Here is a 5383-nt window from a genome sequence, read left to right as displayed (position 1 = left end):
TTTTTTTTAAAAAAAAAAAAAAAAAAAAAAAAAAAAAAACTACGTCTATAAAATTTGGTCAATTTAAAAAACAGAGAAATGTAGATTTCTTTGGGAACCTACCAGTTACGTTTGCCTATACAACTTTTAGCATGAAGCAGGCATTGCTTTAAGTGCTTTTTTCACATTAACTATTTAGTTCTCATAATATCCATAGGAATGAGTCCTGCTGGTTATGATTCTTTCCATTTCACAGGTGAGGAAGCTGAGGAACAGGAAAATTACATAACTATGCAAGACCACACAGCCAGCAATTTGAAGAGCTAGAGATGGAGATCAGTACCTGGTAACCTGGCTATAGTTATCATACTACACTGTTCCTTTAAGCTTATACTGAACTCACACCAAATCCGACAGTTCAGGTATGGGGGGAGGGTCTTCAAAAAGGGATGGGAAAAAACTATGCATAGATTTCATTTTTTTTGCCCAAAATAACATTAATTCCATTTCCCATAAAGTTTTGAAGTCCCCTCATTGATCCAGATCACCTCTCTTTATCAGACCTAGCATTAAAAAGAGATGTAGCCATTGAAATTTAATATATCTAAACTGTGTATCTGTGTGTGTGTCCATGCTCACATTTTCCCAAAGAAGTAACTGTCTCATAGCACCAGAGTAACAATTGCTTCTAACGAGAAGCCATACTCATCACTAAATATTACAAATTTCTAGATAGCAACCAAACAGAAAACTTTGTAGACGTCTCCACTGGCCCACAGGGAGGCACTTTTAACAGACAGTAAAGGGAATTTCCATGGAGAGGGAATTACAGTTTACCTTGGAAGCTTCACACTGTGGCAGAATTCTTTCTTTCCAAGTCCATCTTGTTGCCAAGTAAGAGACAGCAATGATCAAACAGTGTCTTTCCCGGAAAAGGGCAGTCCCTTCGTCCTCAGACGTAACGGATCTTTGCCTTACACAACACTTCTGTAGACTCACTGGAAATTTGCTGGCTGACCGAGGGTGTGCTAATCCCATCTACAGTTGAGGCCTCAGATTCACCTTGCTTCCCCCAAGCTGAGAAATGATTATGAAACTGGCATTAAGAGCAACTGTCTTCTGGTCTTCAGATGTTGCTTAACACATCAGCAGAACAAGAAATATAAACAGAAAATATGGGTATATGGATGAAAAGAGATTGTGAAATGGAGGTAAAAAACAGAGGTAATTGCATAGTAGGAAGAAATAAAGTCAGATAATAAACGTAGCATCTAGAAAAAGATGGGTGGTCACTGGAGCACTTATTTTACACAATGGGCCAGTAACGGTGTGACATATTTTAAATTATCATAAAAGCACATAATATAAAATGCATCATTTTTCAAGTCCAGAGAGCCAAACCTGCTTACCTATAGCACATCAAGCCTATAACCAGGTACAACAATTTCCATGGAATTCTTTCCTCATCCCAAAATGTGCTTTTATTTATGATAAACCCCTTATCGATATCACTCATACTGGTTCTGCTCCCTGACTGATGCCTAACAGCTACTAATTATGAGCAGTGTGTCATAACTTTTCAGTTTTAATTTCCCTGTTAGCTTTTTGGGCATTCTTTCTTAAGTTAATCTAATTAGAACAGAACAGCATTTATTTCACTGGAACTGGCTTTTGATTCTAAAATGGCTTTTCGATCTGCTTTAAAGAAGAAAAACAGTAGATACTTGGGAATTCTAATGCTTTTCCACAGTCCAAAATCCTCTGACTTGTAGATTGTTCAGGATCACTCCCTATTTATAGGAAAGACTTACATTTATCACTCATTGTAATTCTATGTTGCTCAACTTTTTAAATTTAGTTTCACATATTAAAAATTGTATTAACTTTAAGGATTATTTTTTAAAGCTTATTTATTCTATGAGTGAAAAAGACAAAGATATAGCACCCACAACAGGGTCCTGACACACCCCAGCTTCAGCCAGCCTGGATCATGAGCATACATTGCCTGGTACACTCAGGGAGGTTTCCAGATGCAAACTAGTAACCCACTTCCCCCCATGTGGGAGTACCTTGCTAAGTGTCATGTTGCACTGCTGCACCTCTAGTCTGTCTCCAGTCTTTTGAAAGGCTGGCTATTGCAATGTATTTGGAACATTAGGAGGAATACAGACCTGTAATAAAAAGCAGTTAGGTTTTTTGTGTGTTTCCCAGTAGGACTCAGGTGATGTTCTCAGGGCACTATGGCATTACATTCTGTTTTACAAATGGCTAAAGGTTTTACCAGAAAAGAATAGGAATTTGGAGAAAGCCACTGGTGCCACACAAACATAGGAATCCCACCTCCATCAGTCCTATTCATCCCCAACTGACTGGCCAAGTGAACTTCTGAGCATCTACAAGTTGCTTCTGGTTTAAGTTCTCCCTTTAGAGCCTTTTTCAGTCATTCTCTGAGCGACTCACCAAGTCACTTTTGTCTGGTTCTCAAAATCAGCCTGCAGATTCACTGGGTAGTTTTCTGAGCCTTTTGGTAGGGTCTTGTAGGGACTTTCAACAAGCAATGCCCAAGACTCCTATCCTGTCGGTCCCTAGTTGCAACGTAAACCTCTCAAATAAAAGTTGCCCGGGTGCCTTGATCCAAACATCCTTAGATTCCTCCTGCTTTCCTCCCTTGATGTTTTCATCTGCTTTACATCTTTCTGTCAAAATCCCCACTGATCTCACAATACTTTTCTTTTCAAAAGTATATACTTCATAGAAAAAGTCTAATTTTATAATAAAATGATAAGTTCCAGTCTAGAAGTCCACTATACCATGAAATTTCTCTCTATTAATTTAGATTCACATAGGTCAGAGAAAATTGTGTATTGTAACCAGGCTGCCATTTTTTAATGTCAGGTTTATTAAAATTTATACATTACAAATTTCTTTCTTAGTCCTTTGAATGAATTTTGATCAATGTATATAGAAGGAAAAGCACTACTATAATCAAGCTAAAACATTTACTCATTTACTAATTCTTGGCATGTTGAACTTTTTTTACAATTAATCTCCAACTCTTTCATGTCACTAAGGCCTGAATTAAGGAAAAACAATCCTACTTTCAACAGCCTTTCTCCACTTCTCAAGGAAAAGGGGGACATATTTTCAAGAACTAAATAAATAAGCATTTAAGCATTTGAACTAATCAAGACTCTTTGACAACTTATATATACCCAAAAAACTTACTTAGCTATAGAGAATCTTACAGCCTACCAACCATGAATTTAAAAAAAAAAAATAGAATACTTAATACAGACTTTCTTATAATTTCATCCTTTGTATTGTTTTTTTTAATTTCAAAAAAGACTTGTAATTGTTTGTATAAGAAAGACCTTAGGGACCAGCAGATGGCATAATGGTTACATGGCTGGACTCCCACGTAATTGATCATGCTTCAAATACCGGACCCAGCCACTTAAAACTCACACCGGGCACATATGCATGCATGCCCAAAATCCTGAGAGGAGAACAAAGGAGAAAGGATTGCAGCATGGCTGTCCTCTCTGGGGGGCGATTTCTCACTTTCTGTCTCTATTTCTCTCTGTCTCTCCAGCAAGCGCACGTACCCAATAGCAAAAATCTCTCTCAAAAAAAAAAAAAAAAGAAAGAAAAGAAAGAAGAAACACCTTATACAAAATAACAGTGATTTTGAGGATTCAAAATCTTTTCATGTGAGAAATACTTTAAGTCATTGATATTTGAGATAATATTGTAGCATAACCTACATATACAAACATATTTTTATATGACTGGCAATATGATACCTCAAATCTGAATTAATTCACTTCAAAATTCCAATTGTGCTAACAGCAGTTAAGTTGCCCTAAACAATTATTCAAGAACACTGTAGAGATTATAATTCTCCCAAGTAATTTTTTTCAAAAGCATACAGTCTTGGGAACCAGCAGTTAGTATAATGGCTATGTCGCTGGACTCCCACGTAGTCAACCGCGGTTCGCGTCCCAGACCCGGTGGCTTAAAACTCACCCCGGGCACGTGTGCGTGCGTGCCCAAGATCCCGAGAAGAGAATGGAGAAGGGATTGCGGCGTGGCCATCCCTCCTGGGGGGTGATTTCTCACTTTCTGTCTCTTTGTCGTTCGGGCAAATGCGGGCCCCCTAAAGCGAAAAAAAAAAAAAAAGAAAACCTCTCCAAAAAAAGAAAAAGAAGAAAAAAAAAAAAGCATACAGTCTTATATGGGCAAATGGAGGGAAACAGATGAACAAAAGGGCAGGGTGAACAAAAGGCTTGCTTTAAGATTTTTTTCATCAATTATATAAATAGAGACTTGATTTAACTTGTACATTTTCTCATGCATTAGAATGAGAGTGAATAACATTAAGTAGAATTCCTTTAAGACAATAGATTCCACAACCCTATTCTAAACCTTCCTTTTATTCCCTACATGCCACTCAAGGTAGTCCTTACCAATTATCCAGTTGTTACTTCAACATTTCAGACTTACCGTGGACAAAATGTCCTATCCTCAATCTTCCCAATGTGAGAAAATACCATTAGTGACCACACAATTGCCTCAGCCAGATACTTAGTTGTGACTAATTTCTTACCTCACGTTAAGTCCATTTGGAAAGTCTTTGTCTTTAGCTCCAAAACACAGAAAATTGGCCCATGTGATGTTCTATCTTCACCACCACCGATCTCAAGCCATCATAACATTGTAGTTCTTCTTTATTTATAAAACTCTTATGTGCGCTCCTGGCAACTGCTCTCATCCATTGTTTATAGAGTAAGAAGAGTGATTTTTAAAATACAAATTGGATCATGTCACCCCTGAGTACAATACCCTCAATGACTTCTCATTTCACTAAGTTAAAAACTATTATGTTCCAGCTGGTGATATAGTGGTTGGGGAGGCTGGAATCCACACGGCTGACTGCATGGTTTGAGTTCTGACTGGCAGCTTGATAGACACTCTGGGCATATGTGTGTGTATTCCCAAAATCTCTAGAAAAGAATGGAGAATGGATTGTAGCATGGCCACTCTCCTGGGGGTGGGGGGGGTACTTTCTCACTTTGTCTCTCACTCTATCTGTCTCTGTAGTAAACACATATGCCTTCTAGAAAATTTTTTTAAAAAAATAGCAACAACAACAAAAAACAAACAAACAAAAAAACACTATGTTCCTGCTGGTCACTTAAAGAGATTTCCCGTAATAATGAAAGTTTTTGTGGACATAGGCATTCTGTTTCTTTTTCTAATAAATGATTATAATAAATTCACCAAAATTAACATATAAAACCTAACATAATTCTCATAATTAATGGATAATTTCATTTCATTTTTGTGAAGACAAAACTCGACTTTATATAACTTAAAAGTTACCAAAGAGTTAAGAATAATTTAT

General features: G+C 37.1%; 1 protein-coding gene across 4 annotated transcripts in view; it reads right to left on the bottom strand.

Annotated features, from left to right (window-relative positions):
• Positions 1-978, bottom strand: part of MS4A3 (membrane spanning 4-domains A3) — a 17836-nt gene extending 16858 nt beyond the window's left edge. Inside the window, exon 1 of one of the 4 annotated variants that reach the window (XR_003548171.1) lies at positions 817-978. The gene's annotated coding sequence lies outside the window, so the exon portion shown is untranslated. The remainder of the gene's footprint in view (positions 1-816) is intronic. The other 3 variants (XM_027768974.1, XM_027768975.1, XM_006170208.2) reach the window with 3 other exon arrangements.
• Between the last annotated feature and the right edge of the window lie 4405 nt (positions 979-5383).

This window comes from Tupaia chinensis, unplaced genomic scaffold (genome assembly GCF_000334495.1).
Source record: "Tupaia chinensis unplaced genomic scaffold, TupChi_1.0 Scaffold148192_1, whole genome shotgun sequence".
Lineage (NCBI taxonomy): Eukaryota > Metazoa > Chordata > Mammalia > Scandentia > Tupaiidae > Tupaia > Tupaia belangeri.
This window is presented reverse-complemented; position numbering and strand designations above follow the sequence as displayed.